This window comes from Zalophus californianus, chromosome 11, assembly GCF_009762305.2.
Source record: "Zalophus californianus isolate mZalCal1 chromosome 11, mZalCal1.pri.v2, whole genome shotgun sequence".
Lineage (NCBI taxonomy): Eukaryota > Metazoa > Chordata > Mammalia > Carnivora > Otariidae > Zalophus > Zalophus californianus.
The window spans coordinates 64,925,801-64,938,584 of NC_045605.1; the positions used below are offsets into that span (position 1 = coordinate 64,925,801).

The 12,784-nt window shown below is 39.8% G+C and overlaps 1 protein-coding gene across 6 annotated transcripts in view; it reads left to right on the forward strand.

The window, feature by feature from the left end:
* The window catches only part of ZNF143 (zinc finger protein 143), a 64,933-nt gene that overhangs the window by 2,507 nt on the left and 49,642 nt on the right, over positions 1–12,784 (forward strand). Inside the window, exon 1 of one of the 6 annotated variants that reach the window (XM_027581595.1) lies at positions 2,900–3,038. The exons of 3 other annotated variants lie outside the window; for them this stretch is intronic. The gene's annotated coding sequence lies outside the window, so the exon portion shown is untranslated. Of the gene's footprint in view, positions 1–2,899; positions 3,039–9,377; positions 9,524–10,996; positions 12,229–12,784 lie in introns of those variants that run through there. 2 more of the 6 variants (XM_027581599.2, XM_027581596.1) reach the window with 2 other exon arrangements.

Genomic DNA, 12,784 nt, shown 5'->3' on the forward strand with positions numbered 1-12,784 from the left:
ATGATTATGTTAGGAGAACTTTCTTGGTTGATTGATTGATTGACTGATTGATTTAAGGAGCACCTGGGTGGCTCAGATGGTTAAGCGTCTGCCTTCGGCTTGGGTCATGATCTTCTTGTCCTGGGATGGAGCCCTGCGTTGGGCTCCCAGCTCAGCAGGGAGTCTGCTTTTCCCTCTCCCTCTGACTCCCTGTTTGCGCTCTCTCTGTATCTCTCTCTGTCTCTTAAATGAATAAATAAAACCGTTAAAAAAATAAAGATTTATTTATTTGAGAGAGAGCATGAGAGAGCTTAACTGACTGAGCCGCCCAGGTGCCTCAGGAGAACTTTCTGAGTCCTGAGGTTTTTGTGATTACTTAATTTTGAAGTTTTTATCTAGTTCTTGTTTTTGTTTTTGTTTAAACCTGAGGTTTTACTTAGTTCTGAGTCTTTTTGCCCCTGGCTTGCTTTCAGGACATAATGATTTCTTAAAGAGTTGTGTTGTGTTGTGTGGTTGCTCCTTTCTATGCTTAGTGTGCATTCATTTTAAGGGATGGCCTTTATAAGACAGTGTTTTAAACTTTATTGTACTGTCAATCAAAATGATTTTGTTTTTAAGATGGATTTAGACTGAGAAATCTCCCTCTCCCTCATAGAAAAAAAAATTGAAAGCAGTGATACACTTTTGTCCACACTTTTCCATAAATCTAATCCCAGTTTAAAACTGTGCTGCAGGGGCACCTGGCTGGCTGTCAGTAGAGTATGCGACTCTTGATCTCCCGGTCGTGAGTTCAAGCCCCACATTGGGTGTAGAGATTATAAATAAATAAACTAAAATCCCATTATCAACTATTTCATGAAATAAATTATATTAAAACTATGCTGCAGTGGGAACTCTACACTCTTTGGAAATAACTTGTCCATTAATGTGTAGACACAGGCATTTAACGCCACAAACTACTTTTTTTGTACTTAAAATACCACTTTACTTAGCACTTAATTTCCAGTAGGCACTGAGTTAAGTGATTTGTTGAGTGGTTTACATATATACATAAAACTATTATCTTCGTTATGAACCTAAGTCAAGTACTAGTGTTATCACTGTTTTACAGTAAGTCAACTGAAGTTTGGAGTAACTTGTCCATTTATTATACATCAAAGGTATGACTTGAACCAGTGATTGGCTCAAGCCTAGTCTCTTAGCTGAGTTATTCACTAACATACCACATACCTAACTTCTTTAACTTTTAAAATATAAGCGTTTGTAGTTCTTAGAAAGATACAGTATTTTGAATACTGTACATAATATGGGATAGCAGGGAAGTTTTTGTGTTATTTATGCCCATCTTTAAATAACAATGAATGCGTTTGGCCTTGTATTGCAAAATAGAGTTTTTTTTATATAGTGCAGATGTAATGGTCACAAGAAGTTGGAATCATTTAAATGAATGGCAGTTTATATATGCTATATACGCACAGTACAATAGCATATTATAAAAGGTGAGGCATGATGAAAAGAGCATTAGAATAAAAGAAGACCTAGTCTTAGACCTGTCTCAGGCAGTTAATTAGCCATGTCTTTTTTTTTTTTTTAAGATTTTATTTATTTGAGAGAGAGAGAGAGAGACAGCGAGAGAGGGAACACAAGCGGGGAGTGGGAGAGGGAGAAGCAGGCTTCCTGGGGAGCAGGGAGCCTGATGCGGGGCTTGATCCCAGGATGCTGGGATCGGATCATGACCTGAGCCAAAGGCAGACTCTTAACAACTGAGCCACCCAGGCGCCCCAAATAGCCATGTCTTTATACGAATTGTATTCATTTGTTCAACAAATATTTAGTAAGTTTATACCATGCGTCAGGCATTCTTGTAGGCACTGAGAATTCAGGGGTGAACAACAGATGGGGGCCCAGCCATGATAGAACTTAGAGTTCACTTAGAAATTCTGATAAGTACTATGAAGGAGATAGAGTTCTGTGGTAAAGAATAAGGGAATGGTGGTAGAATGGATATTTTAGATAAGTGACACAGAACAGTATGTGCTAAAGCAGGAAGGTCAGCATGACTGGATCTATACAGTGGAGGACATTTGTAAAGCACTCTGCAACATGAGTTATGTTAAACTCATTAGATATTTATTGAGTATATAATCTTAGGTGTCAAATTTTTAAAGACCCATAGAACACAGTTCCTACCTTAGAAGGCTTATGGTCTAATTGGGCAGACTGGATGTGGGATTTTTAGGACTGCTAAGAGGAGAGAGGAGCAGTAGATATCAGGAATCAAGCCATTCAGCCACAAACGAAGTTTGTAAACCTCACTTTCTTCACCTGCAGAAAGAAAACTGGCAGGTTTTGAGTACATCTTGAGTGCTAAGGTCTTTATGTATTTATTTCCTTTCTTACAATAGCCCTATCAGGTGGATATTCTCCCATTTTTTCAAAAGAGAAAACGGAAGCTCAGCAGCAGGTTAATTGCCCAGGAACTGAGCAAGATTCAAATGCGGAGCATACCAGCAAATTATTAAGCCATATACAGATGAAACCTGTGATAATAAAAATGTGATTTGTAATTCCCGGTGACCTGGGCTACAAGCCAAATAGCAAATACTGTAGGATTCAAATGATGACTGAGGTCTGGCTAGTGAGGGACAGAGGCACTGTGGAAGAGCCAGTGACAATTACAAGCTGTTCCCTGTGCCCTTTCTACTTCTACCCCTAGGAATTGTTTGTCTTTTTATGCCCAAATTTACATACCGTCATTTTTGCAACCCTGAGGCAAAGTTAGGTGCTCCTTACTCTGTTAATGCTTCTGTTTATAGTAACTTTTTTTAAGTAGTTTTATTTATTTTATATATATTTTTTAAGATTTTATTTATTTGACAGAGACACAGCAAGAGAGGGAATAGAAGCAGGGGGAGTGGGAGAGGGAGAAGCAGGGTTCCCACTGAGCAGGGAGCCAGATGTGGGACTCAATTCTAGGACCCTGAGATCATGACCTGAGCCCAAGGCAGAAGCTTAACCGACTGAACCACCCAGACCTCCCACCACTTGAGTTTTCAAATGTAAATACTAGCATATACAGATATTTATATACATTTTAAAAAACATGAGTACAGTCATACCATACTCTTCTGCAATTGCTTTTTCCCCCACTTGCAATATATCTTGTATATATTTCCTACCATTTCATATTTATCCCATTCTTTTTCATGTCTGCATGTTTCATTTATGGATGTCCTATAATTTATTCTTTTGGGTGCACTTTTAGATTGTTGACTATTTTTTACTATTGTAAATAATAATACAATGAACTTTGCACACTTGAGAGTGTCTAATAAGTCCCAAGAATTACTTGGTTGAAGATTTGCGTTTAAAGTATTGATAGTTGTTCTAATTGTTGTGGGGTTCCCCCCCCACATTGTGTTTTAATGACCTTTTTTAAAAAATTTTATTTTTATTGATTAGAGAGAGAGTGAGTGAGATAGCATGAACAAGGGGAGGGGCAGAGGGAGAAGCACACTCGCTGCTGAGCAAGGAGCCTGACACAGGGCTTGATCCCAGGACCCTGGGATCATGACCTGAGCTGATGGCAGACAGCAAAGCTTAACTGTCTGAGCCACTGAGGTGCCCCTAATGACCTGTTTTCACCTGTGTCCCACCATGGAATGAGTTTCTTAAAGTCAAACACCACTTCTTTTTTACCTCTCTGTATCTCTAAAAGCTTGTGTGCACACACACACACTTAATACATATACATGTGTGTATACACATATTCACATGTATGTATAACACACACATGTGTGCATGTATACATATACTGCTCAAAATATCAGTCCTAGATATTTAACATATTTTTTTTTAGTAGTTGATCATGGTAAACGTAAAGACCTAAAGGAGAATAATAGGAGATGAAATTCAAAAAGTACACGGGAGCCAGATTGGAAAGTAGCCTGAATGTCAGACCAAGGAACTGGACTAGTACAACTATAAATGATCATAGGGGGAAATGTTCAGATCTGGAGGATTCTATCTCAGGATTCATTTGAAAGGATCTTAAGTTCTTGCTCTCCTTTAAAGTAACCCAGACTTGGGGCACCTGGATGGCTCAGTCGGTTAAGCATCTGCCTTCGGCTCAGGTCCTGATCCCAGGGTCCTGGGGATCGAGTCCCACAAAGGGCTCCTTGCTCCTCAGGGAGTCTCCTTCTCCCTCTCCCTCTGCCCCTCCTCTTGCTGCTTCTCTCTCTCTCTCAAATAAAATCTAAAAACAAAACAAAACCCTTTAAAAAAATAATAAAAATAACCCAAACTAGAATGCATCATGCTAGTGATTTTTGTAAAAAAGTTTATGCTGAATAGATCCACATGCCCAATTCTCAGAGAAAGGGCCTTGACCTTCTATCAAAAATTGGTGAGTGAATATGTTTATTTAAAATATTTAGGGCGCCTGGGTGGCTCAGTTGGTTAAGCGACTGCCTTCGGCTCAGGTCATGATCCTGGAGTCCCGGGATCGAGTCCCGCATCAGGCTCCCTGCTCGGCAGGGAGTCTGCTTCTCCCTCTGACCCTCTTCCTTCTCGTGCTCTCTATCTCTCATTCTCTCTCTCTCTCAAATAAATAAATAAAATCTTTAAAAAAATAAAATAAAATATTTAAAGTATACATCATTTTATGCTTCCCTTTAGTCTTTTTGACTAATCATCCATCTGTTCTTGGAGCGTCCAGTGTAATAGCCAGGGCCAGTAAGATGTGGTAAAGTGAGCATAGTCATTATGTTACTGGTGGCAGGGCAGTCAGTGCAACACTTTTAAAAAGTAATGGCAGCAAATTTTAGTAGTCATAAAATTGCTCAGTTTTTCATCCAGTAATCTTAAACCTGGAATTTAAGGATGTAATCTACTTCATACCCCTAGCCCAAAAAACTATATTTATTTATAAACATGTTAATTAAAAGAGTGCTTTTTAAAATATTATTTTTTTAAAAGAGATTTATTTATTTGACAGAGAGACACAGTGAGAGAGGGAACACAAGCAGGGGGAGTGGGAGAGGGAGAAGCAGGCTTCCCGCCAAGCAGGGAGCCCGATGTGGGGCTTAATCCCAGGACCCAGGGATCATGACCCGAGCGAAGGCAGATGCCCAACGACTGAGCCACCCAGGCACCCCAAGAATGCTTTTTATGACAAAATGATATGTGCCTAGCATGTAATGAGAAAAATGCTAAATGTCTTGAGAGGAAAATTAATTTGTTAAATGTGAATTAAAATTAATCACTGTGAGGATTATTTGGCAACTTGGAATACTTTACAGAAATGAAAAGAACTGAATACAAAACGTTATCTATACTATAATTACAATGCTATAAAAGTTATGTATGCATATGGATAGCAAGAGTTAGAGTAGAAAACCAGGAAAAATGAAAAGATTTGATTTGTTAAGCTATTGGAAATCATTCTTTTTTTATTTTAAGATTTTATTTATTTATTAGAGAGAGAGAGAGAGAAAGCACATGAGAGGCGGGGAGGGTCAGAGGGAGAAGCAGAGCAGGGAGCCAGATGCGGAACTCGATGCAGGGACTCCAGGATTATGACCTGAGCTGAAAGCAGTCGCTTAACCAACTGAGCCACCCAGGCGCCCGGAAATAATTCTTTTTAACTTTTAAATTTATATTACAGTGTTGTATACAATGAAAATTTTAATGGTGTATAAAAACAATATAAGACAATTGGCAGTGTTATTAGACTGGAAGGATGAGATTGGAGCAAAGAGAGTGGTAAAGAGCTTATTGCAATAGTTAATGTGTTAGGAGATGGAAAAGAAAGGTTTGCAGTATAAAAGTCATGGAGTTAGCAATTGCCCTGCTGCGAATTTAAGAATGGGTTTAGGGGCACCTGGGTGGCTCAGTCAGTGAAGCATCTGACTCTTGATTTCAGCTCAGGTCATGATCTCAGGGTCATGATCTTAGGGTCTTGAGATTGAGCCCCACATTGGGCTCCAATGCTCAGCGCAGAGCCTGTTGGTCCCTCTCCCTCCCCCTGCTTGTGTGCACACACACTGTCTCTCCCGGTCTCTGTCTCTGTCTCTGTCTCTGTCTCTCTCTCTGTAAAACAAATAAAATCTTAAAAAAGAGCAATCCCTTCTTACAAAATACTTAGATTTCTATTTTTTTAACATAAGGTTGTGGTGGTGGTGGTTGCTGTTTGCTTTAAACTACTTTTAAACAAAAGAGATTGAAATAGGTACATAATTATTTTGTGAGAACAAATGTGTAGTTTCCTTAAGTTGGCATTTTTTTCAAAGATTTTATTTATTTATTGGTCAGAGAGAGAAAGCACACAAGCAGGGGGAGCTGCAGGCAGAGGGAGAAGCAGGCTTCCCGCTGAGCAGGGAGCCCTATGCGGGGCTCAAACCCAGGACCCTGGGATCATGACCTGAGCCAAAGGCAGACGCTTAACCGACTGAGCCACTCAGGCATCCCTATAAATGCTTTTTTAAGTGCAATCCTTTGACTTTATTCACTCAATGAGAATAAGACTGCTTAAATTCAAAATTTCAAATCAAAGTAAGAGATGCCAATAGCAGGTTTATGCAGCCAATATACTGAATAACCAAAAGAAACAGAAAGACAATCATGATTCACACAAGATTAGTTCAGAGGATAACCAGGTTTTTAACCTGGTTTAACGCTTAACCAACTGAGCCACCCAGGCGTCCGTGGCATCTTATTTTTTACAGAAATTAATGAAAGAGTCCTAAAATACATTTCTAGTATATCATCACTCCAGTAGGCTACAACTGGTAGGCTGTTTTTCCTCAACCCTAGTACCCTGAGGTTGTGTTCAGTTTTCCACTCTCAGGTTTGAATAGATAATATGAGACTAAGAAAATCTAAATATATATAGAAACGTCATGCCCTTTCTACTTTATATGTTCAGTGGAAATAGAGTTGTTTTCCACAAAAAAGATGTACCTAGGGCCTCTATACTGTATGTTCCCTCTATCTTTTACAACTAGTGATTCAACTTGAAACATTAACTAATACTGTTCTTTAACACTGATAGATCAGTTAAATAACTGAAGCATAGTATGAGAATTTTAAAAACCTGGTTATCCTCTGAACTAATCTTGTGTGAATCATGATTGTCTTTCTGTTTCTTTTGGTTATTCAGTATATTGGCTGCATAAACCTGCTATTGGCATCTCTTACTTTGATTTGAAATTTTGAATTTAAGCAGTCTTATTCTCATTGAGTGAATAAAGTCAAAGGATTGCACTTAAAAAAGCATTTATAGGGATGCCTGAGTGGCTCAGTCGGTTAAGCGTCTGCCTTTGGCTCAGGTCATGATCCCAGGGTCCTGGGATCGAGCCCCGCATCGGGCTCCTTGCTCAACAGGGAGCCTGCTTCTCCCCCTGCCTGCCACTCCCTCTGCTTGTACTGTCTCTCACTCTCTCTAGCAAACAAATAAAATCTTAAAATATGCATTTATAGGGGCGCCTGGGTGGTTCAGTCTGTTAAGGGTCTGCCTTCGGCTCTAGTCGTGATTGCGGGGTTCCTGGGTCCGGCCCCTGTCGGGCTCTCTGCTCAGTGGGAGTCAGCTTCTCCTTCTGCCTCTCCCCCTGGCTCGTGCTCTCTCCCTCTCTGTCAAATAAATAAATAAAATCTTTTAAAAAAATGCATTTATAATAAAATTCCACTTTTAGCTCTTTCTTATATTTGGGTTCAAGATAATATTTAGTTTGAAAAAAGACTAACTGCTAATAAAAATTTAAAAGCTTCCAAAATATGCACTGAATTTGAAAATGGAGTCCATTTCCAGACTGAAATGGTGATTTGGAAAATGAAGTATACCAAGAGTAGAAGTATATCCCTCAAAACTAAAAATCTAAAGATTCTTCAAGGTGAGCATCTCTTATTTTATCCCTTGTTGAAACCATTTCTCGAGGCTAAATAGGAGGACAACCCACAGGATGGGAGAAAATATTTGCAAATCCTCTATCTGATAAAGGATTAACATCCAGAATATATAAAGTCCAGAATAGATAAAGAACTCTTAAATTCAACAGGGGCGCCTGGGTGGCTCAGTCGGTTAAGCGACTGCTTTCGGCTCGGGTCATGATCCCGGGGTCCTGGGATCGAGCCCCGCATCGGGCTCCTTGCTCTGCGGGGAGCCTGCTTCTCCCTCTCCTCCCCACTTGTGCTGTCTCTCACTATCTCTCTCTCTCTCTCTCTCTCAAATAAGTAAATAAAATCTAAAAAGAAAAAAAATTTAAAAAAGAACTCTTACAATTCAACAATAAAAAGACAACCCATTTTAAAAAATAGAGGAGAGGCGCCTGACTGGCTCAATTGGTAGAGCATGTACTCTTCATCTCGAGGTCTTGCGTTGAAGCTCCACATTGGGCATGGAGCCTACTTAAAATTTTTTAAAGATTTTTTTAAATTTAAAAAACAGGCAAAAATAGACAAAGGATCTGAGTAGATTTTTCTCCAAAGAAGATATACAAAAGGTCAATAAGCACATGAAAATATGGTCAACATTATTAGCCATAAGGGAAATGCAAATCAAACCACAATGAGATACCACTTCATACACACAAGAATGGCTGTAATCAAAGACTGATAAACTGTTAAGAAGAGAAATTGAGAAATTGGAACCTGATAACATTGCTAGTTGGGAATGTAATATAATGCAACTGCTTTGGAAAAGTTTGACAGTTACTCAAAATTTAAGCATAGAGTTACCATACGACCCAGCAATTATATACATACATATATATACATATCCCCAAGAGAACTGAAACCTATGTCCACACAAAAACTTGTACACCAATATTTGTAGCATTATTCATGATGGCCAAAAATTGGGAAATGGCTCAAATATCTAAATACAAACAACTCAGATGATTGGATAAATAAAATGTGGTACATTCATACAATGAACCATTATTCAGCAATAAAAAGGAATGAAATACTGATCTATGCTACAACATGGATGAACTTGAAAACATTTTAAGTGAAAGAAGCCAGTTACAAGAGACCACATACTGTGTAATTCCATTTATATGAAATATCCAGAAGAAGATCTATGGAGATAGAAGGTAGCTTAGTGATTCTTGCCTAGGGCTTTGCAGGGGCGGGGGGGGGGGGGGTTGGCGGGAGATAGGGTTTTCTTTTTGGAAGTGATAAAAATATTCTGAATGTATGTTGTGGCAATGTTTGTACAACTTTGAATATACTAAAGCCATTGAATTGTGTCTACCTTAAATGGGTAAATATTGTGTGTGGATTATATCTCAGTAAAGACATTTTTTATTTTTTTTTAAGATTTTATTTATTTGACAGAGACAGCGAGAAAGGGAATATAAGCAGGGGGAGCTGGAGAGGGAAAAGCAGGCTCCCCACTGAACAGAGAGCTGGATCCCAGGACGCTGGGATCATGACCTGAGCCAAAGGCGGACGCTTAACGACTGAGCCACCCAGGGCGGACGCTTAACGACTGAGCCACCCAGGAGCCCCTCAGTAAAGACATTTTTGACGATTTCTTTATTAGAGAGTGAGTGAGTGCGGGGGGGGGGGGGGGCGGGGGGTGCAGCAGCAGGGGCAGAGGGAGAGAGAAAGGGCTTGATTTCACAACACTGAGACCATGACCTTAGCCGAAACCAAGAGACAGATGCCCAACTGACTGCACCACCCAGGCACCCCTCAGTAAAGATATTTTTAAAGTGAAAAGAATAAGAGGAAAGTTCCTCTTGCATAATGCATCTCCAAAGCCTGTTTTTGCTTGCTTGCTTCTGCAGTACCCTTTTACAGTAGTAGGAGAAAATAGTGAATAGACAGAGACATAGAGCTGTGTAATCTCTTCTCATTTAGCCTAAAACTGATAAGTAGTAGTAATGCCAGGTGCTGTTTTAAGCAATTTATATTTATCCTTATAACAGCTCTGTTAGGTACCCTCCTTTTATAGATAGAAGAGCTGTGGCACAGAGCTGTTAAGTTCTTGGCCTTGGTCACATAGATAGTATGTGGTACAATGAGATTTTGAAGCAGGTTGTCTGGCTCCAGAGTCCTCATTCCTAAGTATGTTATACTACCTCTCATAAGCATTCCTTCTGAAGTACAACCCACACTTTCTTATCTATCTATAGGGGTATCCTCCTTAGACATTTTGTTCTAGTAGCTCGTTACTGTAGTTACACTGCTTCTGCTCTAGAGAAGAACAGGTAATTAAAGTATACTGTAATAAGTGTTATGTATAGACAGAGTATCATGGGAAATACATCTAAAGCATTCTGACCCAGTTTGGGAAGTTCAGATAAAATTTTCTGGTGGAATCAGACTGGAAAAATTTAGCAAAGTAAAGAAAGGAGGAAGAGTTCTAGATGGTGTGAATAACAATATACGGAGGCCTAGATGCAAGAGATAAATTGGGCTTTTCTGGGAGTGGCAAATAATCCACTAGCCCATGTAAGAGTTGTTGAGTCAAATGGTTAGAAGTTAGACTTTGCCACTTTGCGAAGTTAAGGATACCACTTCACCTTTTCTGAGCTTTATTTTCTTTATCTGCAAAATTGGGATAAAAGGGTACTTTATTCATAGGACTGCTAGAAGGATTAAATGAATTAGTAGCGATTCCTGGCATATATAAGTATTATGAAAGGGTTAGTTATTATCTTTATCATTTGCTGTTTAATATATATTTGTATTATTAATTTTTTAAAAGATTTTATTTGAGAGAGAAAGAGCACAGGCAGGAGGGAAGGGGAGAGGGAGAAGCAGACTCCCCGTTGAGCAGGGAGCCCGACTCGGGCCTCCATCCCAGGACCCTGGATCATGACTTGAGCCGAAGGCAGAAGCTTAATCGACTGAGCCACCCAGGCGCTTCTGTATTATTATTTTTATTTATATTATTAAATGATAGTATTAACTACTAGAATTTTATTTTATTTTACCTTTTTTAAAAGATTTTATTTATTTTTTGACAGAGACAGCGTAGAAGGAACACAAGCAGGGGGAGTGGGAGAGGGAGAGAAGCAAGCTTCCTGCTGAGCAGGGAGCCCGATGTGGGGCTAGATCCCAGGACCCTAGGATCATGCCCTGAGCCAAAGGCAGATGTTTACCCAACTGAGCCACCCAGGCACCCCTAACTACTAGAATTTTAATCAAGATTGGGTGGATATAGAATGTGAGGAGGTTGTGACTAGAACAAGACTAGAGGATAGAGTGACTGACTTGTCTTCATTTGCCCAAGACTATCCCAGTTTTAAAACCAAGTCCATATCCCCCACCTCCCGCCCCTTAAAACAAAATGGAAAGCCCCATATTCCGGGAACCTCCTCAGTCTTGGGCAAATTGGAATGGTTGTCCAACCTACTAGAGAAGTTTACTAGAGTCCAGTTCATAATATCTGGACTCTGGGGAAATGGGAGAGTACTAAAGGTTTTGAGACAGAGAGCTGCTGTGTTTGGGTTTGAAATCACTTGGACTGCACTGTGGAGATTATATTGGAGGAACGTGGGAGTAGATTTTTAGGAGGCTGATATAATAATCCAAGTGTATGATGGTAGCCTCAATTAAGACAGTCTAATAGAAGTGAATTTTTTTTAAAGATTTTTTTTTATTTATTTGAGAGAGAGAATGAGATAGAGAGCATGAGAGGGGAGAGGGTCAGAGGGAGAAGCAGACTCCCTGCTGAGCAGGGAGCCCGATGCGGAACTCGATCCCGGGACTCCAGGATCATGACCTGAGCCAAAGGCAGTTGCTTAACCAACTGAGCCACCCAGGCGCCCCTAATAGAAGTGAATTAATGTGATAAGTATTTAGGAGGTAGAGTGATAGTTATTAGTGATTGGCTGGAAAATAAGGGAGATTTCAGTTACCGGATTGGTGATTGCATTTGTCACTGAGGTAGAAAATGCAGAAGGAGAATTTCATGGGAATCTGTTGAGATGGAGGTGACTGTGGACCATGGAGGTCATGGAGGCCAGTGAGCAACAGATAGATCAGTAACTCTTAAAGGACTGGTAGATTTTAGAGAGCTTATAAATTCCAGAGATCTTTGAAGCCATGGGAATGGATGTGATTGTTCAAGAGGAAAAGGGTATAAAATGAAAGAACAAACTAGGACAGAAACTTGAGGATCCTCAGTCTTTAGGAACCCACAGGAGAAACTGAAAAGGATTAGCTAGGAAGTTCGAGATAACCAGGAGCATGTGGATGCCGCAGAGCCAAGGCAAGAGAAGTGTTCCAAGTAGATAAAAGGTCAGTGGTATTAAATCAAGTATGCTACAACTGAAAAATCTCCATTACATTTTTTTTTAATGTTTAACTATTGCCACATTAGGTCCTTTTTTAAACTTTTTAAAAATCTAAGGTATAGTCTTCAGTGTTCCATTTGATGAATTTCGGCAGTTGTATCCACCCAAAATGATCATCACTCAAAAGAAGATCCCCCAGCCTTGTAACCACAGTTTAATTTCTATCACTGTAGATTAATTTTGCCTGTTCTTGGAAGTTATATTGATGGAATAATACAATATGTATTGTTTTGTATATGGCTTATTTCTCTCAACACGATATTTTTGAGATACATCACTGTTATTGTATGTATAGTAATTTGTTCCTCTTTATTGGTTTTTTTTTTTAAGATTTTATTCATTTGAGACACAGAGATACAGAGAGAGAGAGAGCATGAGCAGGGAGAGAGGCAGAGGGAGAAGCAGGCTCCCCGCTGAGCAGGGAGCCCGATGTGGGGCTCGATCCGAGGACCCTGGGATCATGACCTGAGCCGAAGGCAGACGCTTAACTATCTGAGCCA